Below are 22,608 nucleotides of genomic sequence, written 5' to 3'. Positions count from 1 at the left end.
ATGAAACAAGGGGAAAAGGCCTTGAAATATGTAGAAAACTAAACAAATCAAGATGTTGTTATTATTAAGAAAATGGAATTACCTGAACCAGTTTTTGCATTTTCACATGCTCCTTCCCATTTTAAGAATCAATAGCATTTACAAAAAAAAATCTCAGGACTATTTTTTTTAGACCCTCCTGTGCTGTTAGAGGAAAAATCCTTACTAGTTATAATCTGGAAGATTTTGTATAAAAGATAACAATCTATTCAGCCTACTGTATGTAATTTCCTACCTAGGTGTTCCACCTATGGGGTCACATAGCAGACTTAGATAACTTAAAGTCCAAAGTCATTCAAAACAAGACTGTTTTACAAAGTCTTGGTGATTCATAAAATAATTAGTGGCAAAGAGCATGAAACTAACAAGGTTTGATGGTTTTATCTGTTTTGCTATGCCCCTCATTACATAGAATAATATTTGGAAGATACATAATATAACGTATACATATATCTATATATACATAAATACCCAGAAATATATGTCTATACACATGCACACATGTAGGGAGATAATAGAGATAATGTTCATATTCTTTAAGAGTATGGCTCTTCAGAGAAAATATCATAATTTTTTATATGAGACTATCATGCCTAAAGTTTATGGAGCATTATGCTAGAAACTGTGCAAACTCTAATTCTAGATAAATATAGATGTAGATATTCATGTAATTCAGAATTCTCAACTGGGGACAATTTTATCCTCTGATGAGAGGGGGATTTAGCAATATCTGGAGACAATGTTGGTTGTTACAACTTGAGGAGAATGGTAACTGTAGTGGCATTTAGTGGGCAGAGGCAAGTGATGTTACTAAACATCCTTCACAGCACAGGACAGACCCCCTACAACAAAGAATTACTTGGGACAAAATGCCAATAGTGCTGAGGTCAAGAAAGCCTGATGTATTACTCAACATAATCATGAGGCAGGTATCATGACTCTCACTCTATAGATGAAGAGATTAAAGATTAAAGACATTAAATTATTTATAAAAGGTTACAATCCAGTAAGAAACAAGGCTAGAATTTAAATCCTGGGAGTTTGACTCCTGAAACCACACTTTTACAAATTCATTCTCACTAAAAGATCTTAACATATCTCTCATTCTAGGTAGAATTAGACATAGTCTTGCAGTATTGATTATTGAGACTTCATAGATATAGCAACAAACCTCAACTGTTATATCCATATTCGGGTTTTCCCTTCACAAATTAAAGGAATGGAAATCCCAAACAAGAGGAAAAATGACTGAATTGTTGATAAACACTCACTCTATTCGAATTTCAGATATGTTGTACTCTTTGCTTTCATAGAGATGGAAAACTTGCTTTGAAAAGTGCTAATAAGAGTTGAAAGTTACCTTCAAGAAGTTATGCATATTTCAGAAGAAATAAAAGTCATTATGCATTCTCTCTAAAGAGGATACAATCTCAAACTGTCAAAACCCTAAACCCTTCTACATATATTACATATAAATGCCATCTTTTAAAAACCTCTTTCCATTTTTTCTTCTAAATTAGCTTAGCGGGCTGTAGTATTATAGTATCTTGGTCTGGCCTGTGAATAATGTGACAGGTAATTTTTCTACTTCTTTTTGCCTGTAGTTAAGTTTGACTGCAGATATGGAAAACAACTTTTATGGCTTAGGTGGTAAAAATAAATCTTCTGTAAGCCATATAGAGCTAGGTTCTGGACAGCTAGCATAAAATATTACATACTGAATTTATTTCTGCCAATAAATAATTTAAAAAACTAGGGATATTTTATGGTAATGTACACTAAAATATTTTCTCAAAACAAATCGATAATATTAGTAATAATCTCAAAATAGCTGCCATGTTACTGGAGAGCAGACTTCTCAACATGGGAAAAAAACTCTATCTGGATTCGCTCAAAAGATAAATAGGAAAAAAATAACTTCAAAGTTAGGAAACACTAATTTTAAGGATTAAATTCTTCATATGGTAAAGAGAATGTCAACATTCGAAGAATGTCACAGTGATAATAGTCCATTCCTATCTCTACAATGGATAAGGACGTGCCTTCTGTGAGAGTCTATGGTTGCAAATAACATAAAAATTCTCTCTAAAATAGTATAATTTAGCTTTGTTTAGTTTATAATGATCATGATTAAATCTAAACTATTATAAGCAAACCACCATCTGGAACCATAGCAAATCAAGATTCTATTTTCTATGATGACCAATCATGGAAAGCTTATGCAGGCTTCTACTTTGCAATATTGTATAGTAATGTGATTAGATAATCATGCAGACCAACGAACTCAGCTAACTGGAACATAAACAAATGCACAGCAAGTCACTTGGAAGTACTTCAGTATTTTATCAGGGCCTCCTAACCCAAACTGCTGAAGTTATTTTTTAAAAAACAGAATTGAAATTTAATATCAAGTATTCTGAATCTATATTTAAAAATATTAAAAGGAATTAAAAAATGGAGAAGTTAGATATTTTTATATGTAATTTACAGGATCTAATGAAAACCTTCATGAATAGAAGAATAATTTAGGATTTCTCAGATTATTCAGGCTCCCCTTTGGTTCCATATAAATTTTAGCATAGTTTTTCCTAATTTTCTGAAGAATGACATTGGTAGTTTCATAGGCATAGCGTTGAATCTATAAATTGTTTGGGGGCAGTATGGCTGTTTAAATCGTATGGATTCTTCCAAATCATGAGCATGGAATGTTTTTCCATTCATTTCTGTAGTCTCTGATTTCTTTCAACAGTGTTGTATAGTTCTCCTTCTAAAGATCTTTCTCTTCCTTGGGCAGCTGTAGTCCCAGGTTTTCATTTTCTTTGTGGCTATTATAAATGGGATTGTGTTCTTGATTTGACTCCAAGCCTGGGCATTATTGGTGTTTAGAAATGCTACTGATTTCTGTACTCTGATTTTGTTTCTTGAAACCTTGCTAAACTGATAACCTTGTTTATCAGTTCTAGCAGCTTTTGGTGGAATATTTAGGGTTTTAAAAGTATCAAATCATTATCAGCTAAGACAGATATTTTGACTTATTTTCCTATCCAACTTCAAACTACACTACAAGGCTAGACTAATCAAAAAAGCATGGTACTAGTACAAAAACAGACACGTAGACCAATGGAACAGAATAGAAAACTTAGAAATACAGCCACACACCTACAACCATCTAATCTTTGACAAGGCCAACAAAAACAAGCAATGGAGAAAGGACCCCTTATTCAATAAATGATGCTGGAATAACTGGCTACTCATATGCAGAATAATGAAACTGGACCCCTACTTTTAACCATATACAAAAATTTACTTAAGATAGATTCATGGCATAAATTTAAGACCTCAAGCTATAAAAATCCTGGGCAAAAACATAGGAAATACCCTTCTTGCAATGGCTGTGACGAAGAATTTTTGGCTATGTCTCCAAAGTAATTACAACAAAAGACGTGGGACCCAATTAAACTAAAGAGCTTCTGCACAGCAAAAGTAACTGTCAAAGAGTAAACAGACAACCTAAAGAATAAGGGAAAATATTCACATATTATGCATCCAACAAAAGTCTAATATCTAGAATCTATAAGAAATTTAAACAAATCAGCAAGCAAAAAATAACCCCATTAAAATATGGGCAAATGACATGAACAGACACTTCTCAAAAGAATACACAGAAGTGGCCAAAAAACATGAAAAAATGCTTATCATCACATCATCAGAGAAATGCAAATCAAAAGCACAATGAGATGCCATCTCATACCAGTCAGTACAGCTATAATTAAAAGGGCAAAAACCAACAAATGTTGGCAAAAATGCAGACAAAAGGGAATGCTTATATACTGTTGACGGTGAGAGGTGACAGTGTGCTGGCAGCCCTCACAGCCCTCGCTCGCTCACCGGGCCCACCTCCTCAGCCTTGGCGCCCACTCTGGCCGCGCTTGAGAAGCCCTTCAGCCCTCTGCTGCACTGTGGGAGCCCCTTTCTGGGCTGGCCAAGGCCGGAGCCAGCTCCCTCAGCTTGTGGGGAGGTGTGGAGGGAGAGGCGCGGGCAGGGACCAGGGCTGTGCACGGTGCTTGCAGGCCAGCATGAGTTCCAGGTGGGTGTGGGCTCGGTGGGACTCACACTCAGAGCGGCCGGCCGGCCCCGCTGGCCCCGGGCAGTGAGGGGCTTAGCACCTGGGCCAGCAGCTGCTGTGCTCGACTTCTCACCGGGCCTTAGCTGCCTCCCCATGGGGCAGGGCTCGGGACCTGCAGCCCACCATGCCTGAGCCTTCCCCCCACCCCCAATGGGCTCCTGCGTGGCCCAAGCCTCCCTGATGAGTGCCACCCCCTGCTCCACGGTGCCCAGTCCCATAGACCACCCATGGGCTGAGGAGTACTGGCACACAGTGCGGGACTGGCAGGAAGCTCCACCTGTGGCCCTGGTGGGTGCGGGATCCACTGGGTGAAGAAGGCCCCAGTGCAGGATCCACTGGGTGAAGCCAGCTGGGCTTCTGAATCTGGTGGGGACTTGAAGAACCTTTATGTCTAGCTAAGAGATAGTAAATACACCAATCGGCACTCTGTATCTAGCTCAAGGTTTGTAAACACACCAATCAGCACCCTGTATCTAGCTCAGGGTTTGTGAATGCACCAATCAACACTCTATATCTAGCTACTCTGGTGGGGACTTGGAGAACCTTTATGTCTAGCTAAGGGATTGTAAATACACCAATCGGCACTCTGTATCTAGCTCAAGGTTTGTAAACATGCCAATCAGCACCCTGTGTCTAGCTCAGGGTTTGTGAATGCACCAATCGACACTCTATATCTAGCTACTCTGGTGGGGACTTGGAGAACCTTTGTGTCAACACTCTGTATCTAGCTAATCTAGTGGGGAAGTGGAGAACTTTTATGTCTACCTCAGGGATTGTAAACGTACCCATCAGCACCCTGTCAAAACAGACCAATCAGCACCCTCTCTGTAAGATGGACCAATCGGCTCTCTGTAAAATGGACCAATCAGCAGGATGTGGGTGGGGCCAGATAAGAGAATAAAAGCAGGCTGCCCGAGCCAGCAGTGGCAACCCACTGGGGTCCCCTTCCACACTGTGGAAGCTTTGTTCTTTCGCTCTTTGCAATAAATCTTGCTGCTGCTCCCTCTTTGGGTCCACACTGCCTTTATGAGCTGTAACACTCACCGCGAAGGTCTGCAGCTTCACTCCTGAGTCAATGAGACCACGAACCCACCAGAAGGAAGAAACTCCAAACACATCCGAGCATCAGAAGGAACAAACTCCAGACACGCTGCCTTTAAGAACTGTGACACTCACCGCGAGGGTCTGCAGCTTCATTCTTGAAGTCAGTGAGACCAAGAACCCACCAATTCTGGACACAATGGGAATGTAAATTAGTTCAGCCCCTGTGGAAAGCAGTTTGGCAATTTCTCAAAGAAACAGAGCTACAATTTGACCCAGGAATCCCATTACTGGGCACATACCCAAGGGGAAATAAATTATTCTACCAAAAAGACAAGGGTACTCACATGTTCATCACTATGGTGTTTGTGATAGCAAAGAGGTGGGAAGCAAAGGCATGGAATTAACCTAGGTACCTATCAATAGTGGACTGAATAGAAAATGTGGTATATGCATATGACGGAATACTATGAAGCCATAAAAAAGACTGAATCATGTCCTTTGAAAGAACAAGGATAGAACTGGAGACCATCATTCTAAATGAATTAATGCAGGAACAGAAAAGCAAAGACTGCATGTTCTCACTTATAAGTTAGCTAAACACCGAGCACACATGAATATAAACATGGGAACAATAGACAATGTGGACTATTTGATGGGAGAGAGACCAAGGAGGGGTGCATGGGTTGAAAACCTACCTATTGGGTACTATGCTCACTACCTGGATGACAGGATCTGTACCCTAAACCTCAGCATTGTGCAATCTGCCCATGTAACAAACTTGCACATGTACCACCTGTGTATAAAAAAAAAGTTGAAATTAAAAAAAAAAAAGAATAGCAACATGATCGAGTAAGAAACCTATTTCCTAAAAATAACAATCCTCTGCAGTCCACATAAAGGTGGTATCTTATTATTTGTTACAGGTTGAATTGGTTTCCCCCAAAAGATGTTGAAGCCCTAATTCTCAGTACATGTGAATGTGACCTTATTGGGAAAGAGGGTCTTTGCAGGTGATTAAGTTAATGGGAGGTTTTTTTTTTTGAGAGTGGGCCCTAATATGACTGCATCCTTAGAAGAAATTTGGACACAAAAGCAGACAATGGGAACCATCATGTGAAGTCTGGAATTATGCTCTACAAGCCAACAAATGCTAAACATTGGCAGCAAACCACAAAAAGCTAAAAGCAAAGCATGGAACGGTTTCTCCTTGCCACCCTCAGAAGAACCAATCCTACCTACTGACATCTTGATATTGGAATTTTAGTCTCCAGAATGATGAAATGATAAATTTCTCTTGTTTAAGTTGCTCAGTTTGTGGTACTTTGGAAACTCCAAGAAACTAATACACTGTCTTATTAGGGATTAACCCACTTCGATGTCCTGTTTCATGGTTCTACACTCTAGGCAAAAATGTACCATACAAATATGCTTACAAAACCCTAGCTTAATTAGCATACTCACTATTAAGAGAAAAGAAACCATAAACCACTTCAAGGCATTACCTGCTTAGACGTTATCACAATGATAAAGAAAATACTTGTGTTAAAAGGAAATACTATGTTATTTATGGTATCATTAAGAATTGTTCAGTGAGAACACATAGGCACAGGGAGGGGAGCAACACATACTGGGGGCTTTTGAGGGGGCAGTGGGAGGGAGAGCATCAGGATAAAGAGCTAATGCATATGGAGCTTAATACCTAGGTGATGGATTGATTGGTGCAGCAAACCATCATGGCACACGTTTACCTATGTAACAGACCTGCACATCCTGCACTGTACCTTGGAACTTAAAATATAATAAAATTAATTTTTTTAAAAAAGAATTGTTCAATGAAAGCATGGAAAGGCGCTAAATGAAGGAAATTAAGAGGAGAGGAGACATAATCAAAACAGCTTTTTAAGTCAGTCTCCAAGTACTTTATAGGATGACGAGGTCGTGAAAAGGTGACTAAAGTCTACATGTAAAGGAACCAAAAATCTAGATGTGAAGAAATAATGAATTGCCTGAATTAAGTAACAATTATTAGAGATTAAATGATAGCTGTAAGATAGACTGTAAGAAAAAATAATTGAACTCAGCAATAGAGTAGCTGACAAAAAAAAAAAAAAGAAAAGAATAGACTAGGGTGTGAGGAACAAAATAGTCAATGATAATTTCAAAAATAATGCTTGCATGAAAGGAATTACGGCTATGTCCTGTGTAAGGTGTGTTTCCAGAAGCCTAGATTCTGAATTAAAAAGATACCATTATACCCAGAAACTTTAATAAATGAATTCTATGGGTAGCCAATCAATGGATGATTTTAGAAACTGACCCTGAACATTACTATGAAAGAATAGCATTTATAGTGCAGTCACTTTGAGCTCCAGAGAAGTACAGTGGTTTGCAGACTTGTAAGACCTGCTCTCTGCTGAAATGACTATCTCTCTGATTTATCATTTGATAGCTACAGCCTCAGATTTTATTTTTCCACTATATTACTCTTGAGGTTTACTTCACCTATGATGGGTGTATCCGTTTTGCATAATGTTGTCCAAGAATCTATGACAATGTTATATATATAAAACATTTTCATACATATATATACACACACACACGCACATGCATGCGCATATATACATATATATATTTCTAGAAAAATAAAAATAATTAAAATGTTAAATGAGTCACTCGGTTTGATATGGCTCAGATACCCTTAGTGTCTACAAAAATTACTTGGCACTGAACTTCACTTTACTTTTATTGTCATTTGTTTGTTTATGCTCATGCCTGGATGCTCTAAAGAGATTATAAATCCCTTGAGCATCATGGATGATATCTTAGCTTTATCTGTTCTTAATGCATAGCATAGTGTTCTGCACAGAGTTTGTGCTCAATTAAACCTAATTGGGATGATGATTAACATTTTTAGGAAATAAAAAAAATTATTTTCTGTTAACAAACCACATTTGTTCCTTTCCATTTTTTCCCCTCTGGAATATTTTTCAGAAGTATAAACTAGTTGAACAAATGTTTTTAGGAAACTTCTAAGCCTATGTGCCTGATATTTCTTTTAGCATCAGAGTTAAATCTTCTATTTAAATTAAGTTAAATTTCATTCTTCATATTGAGAAAAAAATGCTTTATGTATGAAAACACAGAAAAATCAATAATAAAACAGACAAAATAGAGACATCATAAATAGCATTTATATTCGGGACTCTATACCTTCCACTTCCACACTAACCCCATCCACCCACCTACACAAGTTGAAGTGTCATTTTTTCCTATGACACTTCCTAAAAAATATCAGGGAATGATAGAATGCAATGCCGTATGAGTCTATTTTTCTGTTGCCTTACAGGTTAATCATAGTGTAGTAACAGCACAAGCTATTTTGAAGGGGTGGCATGCCCACTAGACAGGAACATTAATCATGCCCTGGGCCTCTTAATAATTCTCACCCCCCTTCATCCCTAAGCACACACACATACCTTTGTTCAGTACTGAAAGCAAATACCTATAATTTTCAAATTATGTCCTTGAAATCATTAAACCCTGATTTATGCACACTTTTAACTCCAATTATTTTCATTGTATCCTCTCTCCCACCCTTTTAGGAACTTGTATGACCTTGTTGAAGGGGTTCTATATACGATGTCCTTGTAGTAGATTGAAACAATATAGTGGGACTTTCATAAGCCAGTCCCTGACACCTGTCAACCTGGTCATCATGCATTTTCTATTTCCTAGCTTCAACACTTCAAATGCTTTAATGAAGTTCAGCCTCCAAAATTTGAGTATGTTGATCTGCAGATAGATTCATACCTTGCTAAATTTGAACATAGATTCCTTTATAAATGCCATCTTGGCACTGACTATTAAGTTAATTACAAATTTATAATGTCTTGTGATAAGTCCTCAAATTAACCTCTATACCATATTATTTCTATTCTTACATCTGGAAGAAGATTTAAATATCTTGATATGTCACTATATTTATTTCCAGATACAGACACTATATTGACTATTCTTTCAAAAAAAATTCAACAGGTCAATCAATTGGACATTATGTTAATATACCAAAAAATCAAATGAAACAAAGAATTGGTATATAGATATATATAATTTTTTTTTTTTTTAGACGGAGTCTAGCTCTGTTGCCTAGGCTGGAGTGCAGTGGTGCGATCTTGGCTCACTGCCAGCTCCACCTCCCAGGTTCATGCCATTCTCCTGCCTCAGCCTCCCGAGTAGCTGGGATTACAGTTGCCCACCACCACACCTGGCTAATTTTTTGTATTTTTAGTAGAAATGGGGTTTCACCGTGTTAGCCAGGATGGTCTCGATCTCCTGACCTCGTGATCCACCTGCCTTGGCCTCCCAAAGTGTTGGGATTACAGGCGTGAGCCACCACACCCGGCCAAGAATTGGTAAATATATATTTTTAAAGGCGTATTTTTGGCAAGCTGGCTTTAAAGAGTACTCTCATGCTCTGCCATAAAGGTTTTTAAATGTACCACCATTCAGGGAGGTTTTTGTGTTTGTTTTTTTTTTTCAGTTTTGTCAAGGGGCTTAAATATTTAAACTTTGGTCCAAATTTTATGCTTAGAAATTTATCCTAGAAGAAGTAGAGAGACAAACAAATATCAATTCTAAAAATGCTCAACAAAAGGTTTCTTATAATAACAAAACAATGCAGGCAAACTTAATATCCAACAGCATTTAACAGTTATATCAATTATGATGCAACTATGTAATGGTCTGTTTACATGTTTTTAAACAACATGAAAAGCTATATTAATATTATTTTAGATAGATAAATAGGAATTATATATATACAATGATCAAATTTTAATTAAAGGTAGACATTTAAAAAAGAAGAAAAAGAGGAAAGAAGAAAGGAAGGAAGAAAGGAAAGGAGAGAAGGAAAGAAGGAAGAAAATAAGGATAGAAAGGAGAGAATTAATATTTGTGAGCACTTAGTAGCTATGATCAAAATGGTAACAAAACATTGTATCCACACATTGATTCATCCATTTACTTAACGAATGTAAAATTACCAGTACCAATGTTTCAAGCAAATAGTAGGACTATTTAGCTTTCTGGTATAATATTTTATTTATATTATGCTACACAGCAGTGTTCTCTCTGCAAGATATAAACTAAAGTACTATGGCTACCAGTAGAATAAAAGTAACTTGAATAAATTCAGATTAAATTCTTAACCAACACTCCCTCCTTTCTTTCTACTGTTTTAATTTAGAATTTACATGTTTCTCATTAAGATTGAAACACATACATTCTAATGATTCTCTGTCAAAAAATATCTAAACATGTTTCTTTGCCTAAAATATTTTGGTATGTATACACACACCATTTATGGGTTATAAAACACACCATTCTACCAACTTTTCAAAGTAGTATGTGGCCATAATCTTTAAATTGGAGTTGATGGCAATTAGTTAACATTTTGAGCTTCCCCGTAGTTGGATCAAGTTTGATTATGTATTTCTTTGCTTAGAAAGTCTCCTGGCCAGGCATGGTGGCTCATGCCTATAATCCCAGCACTTTGGGAGGCCGAGGCGGGTGGATCACGAGGTCAGGAAATCGAGACCATCCTGGCTAACACGGTGAAACACCATCTCTCTAAAAATACAAAAAATTAGTCAGGTGTGGTGGCGGGCACCTGTAGTCCCAGCTACTCGGGAGGCTGAGGCAGGAGAATGGCGTGAACCCAGGAGGCGGAGCTTGCAGTGAGCCAAGATTGCGCCACTGCACTCCGGCCTGGGCCACAGAGCAAGACTCAGCCTCAAAAAAAAAAAAAACAAAAAAAAGAAAGTCTCCTAAATTGAGCTCTTTCTTAAAAACACATCTCCTAGATACTGTGTTTCTTTAACTGAAGATTCTACATTTTGGGACAACTTCTTACTTCTTTTTATACCCCTATAATATTATATTTTGAAACCTATTTTCAACCTTATCCTGGGAATAGTTTGCTGTATTGAGTACCTCACAGGTTCAGGTCACAACCACTGAATAGCTATACCTTTTAAAACACAGTTTAGACCAAAACCCAATTGAGATTGCCAATGACTCTATAATAATTGGCTCAGGTCTCCACATTTCTTAGGGACCAATCTTAGGTAACAAGATTAAGGCATTGGATCAGGTTTATTCAAGAATATACATACTTTTCCTACACCAGGACTTATTGTCTTTTGGCATACTCAAAGTTTGGGTTGTACAGTCTAGGCATTTTTTTTTACCCCAAGGTTTTTCAAAGTTAAATCAACATAGATGTGTACAGAATCCACAACTCCCCTTTTGATCAAGTTCTAGTTACCCTGAGTTCTAGAATCCCAGAATTCCCTGCCCAAATGGCCCCATATCAGCTTCCAGTGATTGAGTTGTCCTCTTCCCCAGGTCTGTCATCTCCAGGTCTATCACATCTGGTCTGTCATCTGTCCATCCACAGTATAACACAAAGCCAAGGAAGTAGATGAGGAGCAACTATTTGTGTGGGTTATGAACTGTGCTTAAAAATGCAAACTGGGTGTCTACACACATACATGCAAAGTCTCTCATGGTACAAGATGGAGTCAAGGTAGGTAGCAAAGGAAAAATAGGTCAAGAATCACTAATGAGGGGCTTGGGGACCAGTACTTCCTCTTTTACCACATTAGGGCATGGGATTCTCAGGAGTCTAAGAACATTAAATTTTAACTCACCCTTCCCAATCATGTTAAATAGGTTTTTCTCAAATTAGGAAGGAAGATAAAATTTTATTTAACAGTGTTTTAATTGGATTTATAACATTTAAATATTTAGTATTTTTCCATATGGTATATACGCCTTCATTGCTACCACTGCCTCATGTTCACCTGAAAATTCAGAAGAAGCCCAGGCTACGGCTTCACCTGTGAGCAAATATAAAATATCAAGTTTAATCAGCTGAAATAGACTAAATTTCAGAATCAACTAAAAAACTGAAAATACTGTTGATCATTTAACAATATGAGTTTGAACTGCATGGGTGAAAAAGAAGCAAGAGCAAGAATAAAACATATAGGAGTTTAGAAGCACTGGGGGTAGGGAGAACTAAGTCTGCAATTAACTCTTATTAAAAACTTTCAGTCAATTGAATGAATCTGTCTAAGCTTTTATTTCCTTTTACTATAGAATAATAAATAAAAATATTTGGGATCCATGATCAACGCTACTCTAAAAATCAATGAATCAATAAGTGTTGTTGTTAGTCCATCAGAGGGAGTCAGGGCCATGTATATCTGTGGACCCACTAATCTTGGGACCATCCTTTCACCAAAGATGCCTCTGATCTTACTTTAATCACTTGGATTGTTCAAAATCATCCCTGAACTGCTGGGAGAGTCTTCAAACCAGTGATAGTCATGGGGTTTGTGTTCCTAACCTGGGCAGTTTGGCTAGTACTGGGAGACAAAGCACCCTAAATTTAACCCCATTGTTTTGCCATAGGCAATATCGTAATCCAATGTTATTATTTCTAAGCATAGGTCCCAGCAGCATTTACCCAAAATTCTTATATGCATTATGGTTGAATTAATTATATATACCTGAGCATTAGTTAGAAATTATTTGTAAGCATGTAGTATATGTAAAATTTCTAATGCTCTGATAAGAATCATCATGAATAAAAATAAAGCAACAAAGTACTGGTTTAGGAAACTGAAAATGACCTTGTACATAAAGGTAGAGTTTATTTTTTCTTACTTTTGTCCACTTCTCAGTACTACATAAACATTGCACTATTTAGAATTAAAATGTTCTTCACTTGTAACAGAATATTAGACAAGAATAATTTCAAGGCTAAAGCTATTGAGAAGAGACTGTAGAAATCAAAATACTGGTAAATACTTTGTTCTCTTCAGCATTATTTCCATTCACTTAAAGTCACAGGAACAGAAACATCATGAAAGGAGACTGAAGACAACTGTAGCCCTCTTGAGACTAATGTAAAAGCCAAAACTTTCATGAAGAAGCAATAGTGATCTTTATAAGCCAAGTAGCCTTGGCCTCAATCTATTTTTTTTTATATTTTTTAACATTTGTGAGACTTCAAGGCTACTGTGTCTTTCTTTGTAGTCTGTACAGAAACATTTGCTTATTTAAAAAATAAAAACAAGGTAAGTTTCTGTGTATGCAAGCTGTGAAATAGGCATAGAAATCTGCCATTCCAGATGTAAATAAAATAAGATTAAGTTGTGGAGATTGAAGAATAGGGCGCCGATATTCATTCATGGCCATAGTCATCATCCACAGCTATTTGAGCTCCAGATGACTCATTTCCTACTGGAGTTTATTCTTAGAGCATACGGGTATCAAAACTGTTCTTAACATTTTAATCTTAAATTTTTAAAAAATCATCTAAATTACTTTCCAAAATATTTTTAAATCTAAAAATATTCTACTCAAAGAAATGTGGCATTGTCATAGAAATTAGAAGACAAGAACTTGTTCATCTCCTCATATTCCAAAATCAACTTGGAAATAAAATTAGGAAACAAGGGATAGAACAAATGCAACATAAAAGCAACTAGCCTTTACATTACGTGGACAATTACCAAGGAATGAAGAGATAAGAAAAACCGTCATCATATCTTTATTTTTTTTTTAATTTAGGAAACCAAATACTCGTGTTTAGAGTAGGTTGATTTTATCATATTTTTCCTATAATGCCCTTAATTCATTCCACTTATATTTTTTGGAAATGTAAACTTTTGGATGCATAGAATCTAGTTATAGGCTCTGTTTTGTAAAACAATAAACAAACTACTATAAGGAAACATTAACATTAGTTCTTGTCAGTATTTATAAATTATCAGTTTATTTTCAATTCAGCTAAGAAGTATTACCCATTTATAGCTGTTGCTTAACGTTGAGAATGGCCAAAGCTAAAACATTTAGGACCTTTGTATAGAAAACTAGAAAAATAAGAATTAAGCACCATTGCATTATACTGCACCATGAATCTAGTGGAAGATAAAAGGTGTTTTAGAAATCCAGTCATGTCCTGCATAACATGTTGGTCAATGATGGATGGCATGTGCTATGGTAGTCCCATAAGGGCACAATGGTACTGAAAAGTTCCTGTTGCCTAGTGAGGTCTTGAAGATCCTGATGCTGTGGAGGCCTAGGTTAGCGTGTGTGTTTGTGTCTTAGTTTTCAACAAAAAAGTTTTAAAAGTAAATAAATAAATAAATAATTTACAAAAATAGAAAAAAGCTTATAGAATAAGGACAGCAAGCAAGAAAATATTTTTCTACAGCTGTATAATGTGTTGGGTTTTAAGCTAAATGTTATTACAAAAGGGTCAAAAAGTTAAAAAAAGTTTACAAAGTAAAAAAGTTACAGTAAACTAAGGTTATTTATTACTAAAGAAAGATTTTTAAAATAAATTTAGTGTAGCCTATGTGTATAGTGTTTTTTAAGTCTTTAATAGTGCACAGAAATGTCCTAGGCCTTCACATTCACTCACTACTTACTCATTCACCCAGAGAAACTTCCAGTCCTGAAAGCTCCATTCATAATAAGTGCCCTATACATGTGTACCGCTTTTTAACTTTTATATTGCACTTTTTATATGTTTAGATTCACAAATACCATTGTATTATAATTGTCTATAGTATTCAGTACAGTCTACAGTATGATGCTGTGCAGGTTTGCGGCCTAGGATGAATAGGCTATGCCATATAGCCTAAGTATCTAGGAGGCTATACCATCTAGTTTTGTATAAGCACACTCCATGATGTTTACACAACAAAATCACTGAATGACATTTCTCAGAACATATTTCCATCATTAGAGACACATGACTGTACATCATTTTATCTAGAAAACCTTAAGAAACAGCATAAAAGTAGAGAAAAGAGTCAAGAAAGCTGGTGATACAATGTTAGGTTGGAATCTTGCGTCTATCATTGAATAGATGGGTGACCTTGGCCAGTTTTCTTAACTGCTTTGTGCTCAGTTTCCTCACCTTTAATAAAAGTGATAACACTAGGGTGGGCTTGGTAGCTCACACCTGTAATCCCAGCACTTTGGGAGGACAAGGTGGGTGGATGACCTGAGGTCAGGAGTTCGAGACCAGCCTGAGCAACATGGTGATACCCCATCTCTACTAAAAATAGAAAAATTAGCTGGGCATGGTGGTGCATGCCAGTAATCCCAGCTACTCAGGAGGCTGAGGCAGGAGAATCGCTTGAACCTGGGAGGTGGAGGTTGCAGTGAGCTGAGATAGCACTGATGCACTCTAGCCTGGGTGACAGAGCCAGACTTCATCACAGAAAAAAAAAAAAATAGTAGTAACAATAGTACCTTCCTCATTGTTGCTAGTTACAACTTTGTAACTACAATAATCAAGTGAGTTAACATGTATAAAAGACTTAGAACAGAACAATGCCTGACACAAACATTATATGAGTGTCTGTTAAATATAATTTTCCTTGCTCTACCTTGCCTTTATCATTTCACTGTACATTTGAAGTACTCTTGGCAAATATGATTTGTCCTACTGGTTGACAGGTTAATTAATTAGAAGCTAGTTCATATAAATAATCAGCTTTTTAAAAAGAAACCAAATTAAGTAAAACATTGTATTTTAATTAAAAACCTGTGAGTGCACATTTATTGGCCAATATTTTGAAGTAAAGCCAAGGCTTTTTCTCTGAACACTGTCTTGCTGAATAAAATTCTATTATTTCTTTCTTGCCCTATACATTATCTGCATTACTGCCTTTTGTTTAAAACTTTTAAAAATACTCATGAAGTAAACTGATTTCAGAATGCATGCAGATTACTCTCAATTTCCTCCAGTATTTGATAGTTGCCTGGTTCCCCACACATCAGATTTTTTATTTGCAGCTCATCCTTTCAGATTGTCATAAATATAGGTTTCTTAGAAGCTTTTCTTTCATATTCATGATTCACAAGCTTATGTAACAATTAAATTGTCTAATCATGAGAAACAATTGCATTTGCAGAGGGCATATACAGACAGTCTCCAACTTATGATGGTTTGACTTCACAATTTTTCCACTTTATGATGGCGTGAAAGTGATAAACATTCAGTAGGAACTATACTTCAAATTTTGAATTTTGGTCTTTTTTATGGGCTAGCGATATGCAACACGATACTCTCTTGATGCTGGGCTCAATAATGTATCACAAAGTCTATGAATATATCATGTAATTTATTGACTGCTGTACCGAAAGAGTTCTGAGTATATGCTAGGCTAAGGTAACATGTTTGGTAGGTTAGGTGTATTAAATGCATTTTAGACATGAAATTGTCAACATATGGTGGGCTTATTGGGCAGTAACTCCATTGTAAGTTGAGTAGCATCTGTATAGATTTGAGAATGTAGTTGACTCCAGGCAAGCATATCACTGAACCTGAGAGAATACAAGTGTGCAAAACTCCAGAAAGGGTCTTACTGTGACGAGCTTCAGAAATCTTTGATCATTGGCCATTACGTTTTAAAGGAGTGGAAATTGTCAATTAGTTCTGCGTGTTGGTTAAATGGAAGTCAATGATGAGAACTTCTATTATACTTACTTTATTTAATTGTTTATATGACTGAGTTTGAATCTAGACTGTGACCACTTTGAGAGAAAGAAGGGCATGTTTTATTCATCTTTGTATTTCTAACATAGTGCCTGGATCACAGCAAGTGCTTAATAACTGCTGGCTAAATAACAAATATGTGTTAACAGTTAATAAAATATGTTAAAGTTGCCCTATATTCTTAACTTGACTGTTGTCAATTTTATAACATGGTTTATCATTAACCTACCTGCAAGTAGTAGTATTGAAATTATTTTTAAAAAAGCCTTTATTAGAAAACTCCTTCCATCACAACAAAGATGATCACAAGATAATCACTGAAAACAAAATTAGAATTAAAATATAGTGTGTATGCTATATATTTTGATCCAGTGATGTAGTCATTTAGAATACATATTCTTATTTAGATTTCTAATCAAGGACAACTGCTAAGGGAAAGCTGTCCTCCTTGCAGCCATTTCAAAATACTAGGCAATTTGAAGTATGATCTTTTAAATTATCCATTTGTGTTTTAAGTGTATCTCCATTCTCCATTCTTCTTTTTTTTTTTTTTTTTAGTATTTGTCTCATATTTCAACTACTTGTGTGTATTCCTCAGACTCTTGGAAGCATACAGTAATTTTAACAGCACTTCCTTTGTGACAGGCATTTCATATACTGTATAATCAAGGTTTTCAAGTCTGCTCTATAACTGTTGATTTGTTGATTGGGGTTTAACCTTCTCTTCTAAAGAAATGCCTTTAAGAAGCAGAATTCTTCGTAGAGCCACAGTTTATGAGAGTGTTTTATTCTCTACTTCATGCTGTTTGTCAGGTGAATGGGATAGCAATACTCAAAGATGCCCAGAAAAGATACACAGTTTTATACAGAATCACAGCTCAAATCTTTGAATAAGATGTAGTTGAATGCCTTCTCAGATATTACAAAAAATAAAGTAGACTGGTCTAACCAAGTCCATTTCCTCAAATAAGCATTCCTCTAAGTGTGGGCCAGAGACCTTCAAGGATCAGGAGATCAGAAGTATTTTCATAATGCTAGTAACATTATATGCCTTTTTCACTCTCATTTTCACTCTACATTCACAAGTGTGTGTGGAGTACAAAAAGTTTATTAAGATGGATTCAGATTCCACATTGATATTAACCTTTAGGAAACTAATACTCACTAAGTTTCAATGTAGCTCCAAAGAAAAATACTTGTCGTTATATGAATAAAATATTGGAGCAGATTTTTCTTCATACTTTTACGATAAAACAACATATTACAAAAGATAATGCAGGAAATGGTGTGAAAATCCAATTGTCTTATATTCAGGCTTTATTTATTTACTTATTTATTTATTTAGAGACAGAGTCTCACTCTGTCCCCCAGGCTGGAGTGCAGTGGCGCCATCTCGGCTCACTGCAACCTCTGCCTACAGGGTTCAAGTGATTCTTCTGTCTCAGCCTCCTGAGTAGCTGGGATTACAGGCATTCGCCACCACGCCCAGCTAATTTCTCTATTTTTAGTAGAGATGGGGTTTCACCATGTTCTTCAGGTTGGTCTCGATCACCTGACCTCGGGTGATCCGCCTGCCTCAGCCTCACAAAGGGCAGGGATTACAGGCATGAGCCACCGCGCCTGGCCTATTCAGCCTTTTTTAAAGAGGTTTTTGAAACAGTAAGATAACATCACTCTTCTCATTTATATTTTTGTCTTGGTTAATATTTTTTAACAAAATAAGTTATTTTCATTAGTTTGTATTAGATTTATTTATATTACTAATAATTATAATAATGTAATACTAATTTAGTTATTGATATTATGAAATAATTTTAAAATAAATATTATGTATTTTTCTCACTTCTAGTTTCTACCATGTAGATATTACCACATAATCAAAACTCTGTTTTCAGGGATCTTTGGTACTTTTGAAGGTAAATGGATTTTTAGACCAAAATGTGTGAGAACCCCAGCACTAAATGACGCAAGTCTGATCTGAAAATAATAATAGCATATGTCTAAATATCATATTGTAAGAAATTTTTAAAAAAATAAGTTACAAAGAAAGATAATGATCTAGAGAGAACACCAACGAACCCCTTTTCATCTTGTTTATAATTGGCACACTTTGAAGTAGAAAAGGTAAAATTTCATTCTTAAGTGACTTTATATAAGTTTTGTAGTTACCCACATGAAACAGATTTCATCAGATACTGCAAAACATCAGTAGAACATATACACAGTTAAATGTAACCATTTTGTTTCCTTAAATCAAGAACTTTTAATGGACTTTGGAACTATTTCTGTTAAACTAACATTGATTATGACTCAGTTCCAAATAGAAAATGTAATGAAAGACTGAAATGTAATGAAAGTAACAAATTCTTCTACTTAGAATAAAACATGAAAAATCAGCAGGTAAACTATGAGTTACACTGTTCCAACATGTGTATATGTGTATTGTCAAACTGTATCTGTATTATATTTGCACAAATGAACTACTTTTATTACTTTTATCTCATAGAATTACCTCGATGTTAAAATTCACACACACACACAGACACACACACACACACACACACACACAGAGGCATAATTACATACTGCTGTATATTGCTTGAAAAATTAGAATTGGTATCAAAGTTATCTAGCTTTAAAAAAATTTAGTAAGAGTTTCACAATACCTAGGCTACTTGAATTTCTGTCTCTGGGTTATTAAATGATATTGAAACAATTATGCCACGACTCCTGCTATATAAAAGCTATAATACTCTTTTATCTCATTATTATTTAAATGTTAAATGCTCTATTATAGAGGTAAATTGCGTTTAAAATAGAATGTTTCAAGCAGAACAGTAAAAAATGTAAGGTTAAACAGAGTGAGGAATCAGAGCTTCAATTTATGATATGAAGCTGCTAGGGCATGGATTGATCTTTTGATATACTAAGAAAGATACACCCTCTGGCATGCCCTGTAGAGAATAAATATACTGATCTGAAACAAAAATGTAAAACAGCTGTTAAGTGACAGAGGAAATGTTCATTGGACCACCAGACTGTCATAAATATTGCACTCTTAATCAGAAAGCATCTGTCTTTTCCTTCTTGACAATCTCTGCATTGTATTTAATCTGTACAGAATGCTTCTCCCAACAGGTGCAATGGTGTTTATAAATCTAAAACCTTATTTAAATGAAGCTTACAACTGGAGATGTTTCAATTAACAGGGCACTATTTTACGAGAAGGAATCATTCTAACATTTGGCAAATCCATAGATTGCGATGCATTTGTAAAAGTTAATTATTGGAAAATTAGAGTATAGATGCCAAGAAAAGCTAAAGATCAAAGGTGTTTTAAGCAATTTTATGCAATATATTTGCATCCAGAGAAACTACAGGTAAAAGCCACTGGTGGGAATGTGGAATAGCTTGAAATATTGGGGATAGATATTACAAAATGTCATGTTTTATTGACATGTCCATAAAAATTGGCCTCTATTGCACTGGTTTATTTTCCTACAGTTCAATTTTTCACCTATTATCATGATTCAGTTGTTGAAATTGCATATAATAGATCCATGATCAATCTTACTGCACAATAGATAGATGGATAGACAGATAGATAGATGATAGATAGATAGATAGTAATTCTAAGGTTTGCATTATAATCACCCAGCTAAGTGTCAAATAGGTAATTTCTTCAAAGCCATGGATATAATAATAAAATTAACTCTCTTAGAAAATACCCTTTGAAAGTGGAAGCAGCTATAAAATTATTCATTTTAACTCTTTTACTAAAGTGAGTGCAGAGATAATGAGCTCAGTCCCTGCAGGGGCCACACAGATACTATAAGTGACACAAGTCTGGTGGAACATTTGACCCTTAGTTGAGTATTCATCTCCTAATCTTTGATAGCAACAGGTGTTGAAGAAAATATTCTTCTTAACTGCACTCTTGGACAAACAACATGGCAGGCTGGTGAGCAGTGCCCATTTAGTTGATTGTCTCCATGGAGAAAAAGTACACAATATTTCCAGAAATTCAATTTTTCAGTAACGTATAGGTCAAACAAAATATATTGATAGACTATCTCTTGCCCTTGTGCTTCCAATTTGCAATCTTTAGTATAATAGTTGAGAACATAGGCTTACTGTCAAACATATCTTAGATCAACATCTGTCTTGGCCATTTATTATCTTTATGACCTTGGATAAGCTACTAGACTTTAAATTCCATTTCATTCTCAGCATGAACAGAGTTAATAATGAAAGCTAATTTATAGTGATGTTTTAAATAATAAATGATATAAGGGGTATAAAATACTTAGTATGGCAAGTACTCAATAAGTGGTAAATAAGCAATAAGTGGTACACATTATGGGCTTCTTTCGTTGTTGTTGTTGTTGTCGTTTTGAGATAGTGTCTCATTCTGTCACACAGGCTGGAGTGCAGTGGTGTGATCTTGGCTCACTGCAACCTCTGCGTCCAGGGCTCCAGCGATCCTCCCATCACAGCCCTCCCCACCACCCCCAGTAGCTGGGACTGTAGGCACCTGCGAACATGGCCAGCTAATTTTTGTATTTTGTAGAAATAAGATTTCACTGTGTTGCCCAGGTATCAAACTCCTAGGCTCAAGCAATCTGCCCGTCTCGACTTCCTAAAGTGCTGGGACTACAGGCATGAACCGTTGCACCTATCCTTATTTTGTTTTTAATAAGATACGGATTTTTTTTAAAAAGCCGAAGCCCAGAAACCAATGTAACTGGACCATTAACATGAAGCGATTTAAAATTTCAGGCCTCCTAATTCCAAATCCACCAGTCTATTTTCCGTATATATTTGTAACTGCGACTTCATAAAAAAGCTCTAATTTCCTTACCTGCTTTACTAATTGACATAGGATAAATATTTTTTACATCATGGATAAATCCTTTTTTTAATATTTAAAATTCCTCTTAATAGCTGTATACCAATATCTCTTATAGGTTAACACAGAAAGCAAAGGTTACTCTGTTCCTCAAAAAAAATTATTTCATCTCAAGCATTCACATTTTGTAAGGGACAAATCCATTTTAAAAATTCTTCCACTAAAGCAATATCAACAAAGTCATTTGTTATAAAGCATAGGGGACTCCATTTTAATTACTTTTTTGGAGATAAATAATACAAATGATTTTGATGGTGGGAGTTAGATATTCTGGGTATAATTTGAAAACGATTGGATCCTTCAGACTAAGCCAGTTCTGTTAGGTAGACTTTAGCCTTAGGATAATACAGTTCTTCTTAGAATTTTACTGGTCCCTGTTTCAAAATCTTCTCCCTATTAACACCTCAGATCCTCCAGCTGATCCTCATCAAATTCCACCTCTTCAGCCTGATAAACGTGTTTTCCTCAACAATTAACAAACTCCTCCCTTCTACTGATGCGTTCGTATCTAAAAAGTTTAGAAATTATCCCATTAATATGTTGTACTTACAATCACACAATAATAACTGCAATAACGGGGACTTATTATCTGCTCAAGGTTAGCTAAACCCTCTACATGCATAGTCTCATTTAATCCTCACCACAGCTCTATAGATTCGCTAAATATACCAAAGTACTTCGTTTGTAAAATCATTTTGAAAGATGTTAAATAATTTGTCGAGTAAGTGTCAGAGTCAGGGATTCCCTCTCATTCCCAAGGCTATACTATTCTCTCTAAATTATTGGCTTAAAACTAAACCAAGATGAATTAGACACATAATAAACAAGAATTAAAATATTTTGTATGGTTGCAGAGAAACATAAAGCCAAATAGCACTCAATGCTACTAAAAATTAAGATATTGCA

General features: G+C 35.8%; 1 protein-coding gene across 1 annotated transcript in view; it reads right to left on the bottom strand.

Moving 5' to 3' along the window:
• Positions 1-22,608, bottom strand: part of NAALADL2 (N-acetylated alpha-linked acidic dipeptidase like 2) — a 955,512-nt gene that overhangs the window by 211,172 nt on the left and 721,732 nt on the right. The gene's annotated exons all lie outside the window — the stretch shown is intronic.

The sequence above is a fragment of the Symphalangus syndactylus genome, chromosome 17, assembly GCF_028878055.3.
Source record: "Symphalangus syndactylus isolate Jambi chromosome 17, NHGRI_mSymSyn1-v2.1_pri, whole genome shotgun sequence".
Lineage (NCBI taxonomy): Eukaryota > Metazoa > Chordata > Mammalia > Primates > Hylobatidae > Symphalangus > Symphalangus syndactylus.
This window is presented reverse-complemented; position numbering and strand designations above follow the sequence as displayed.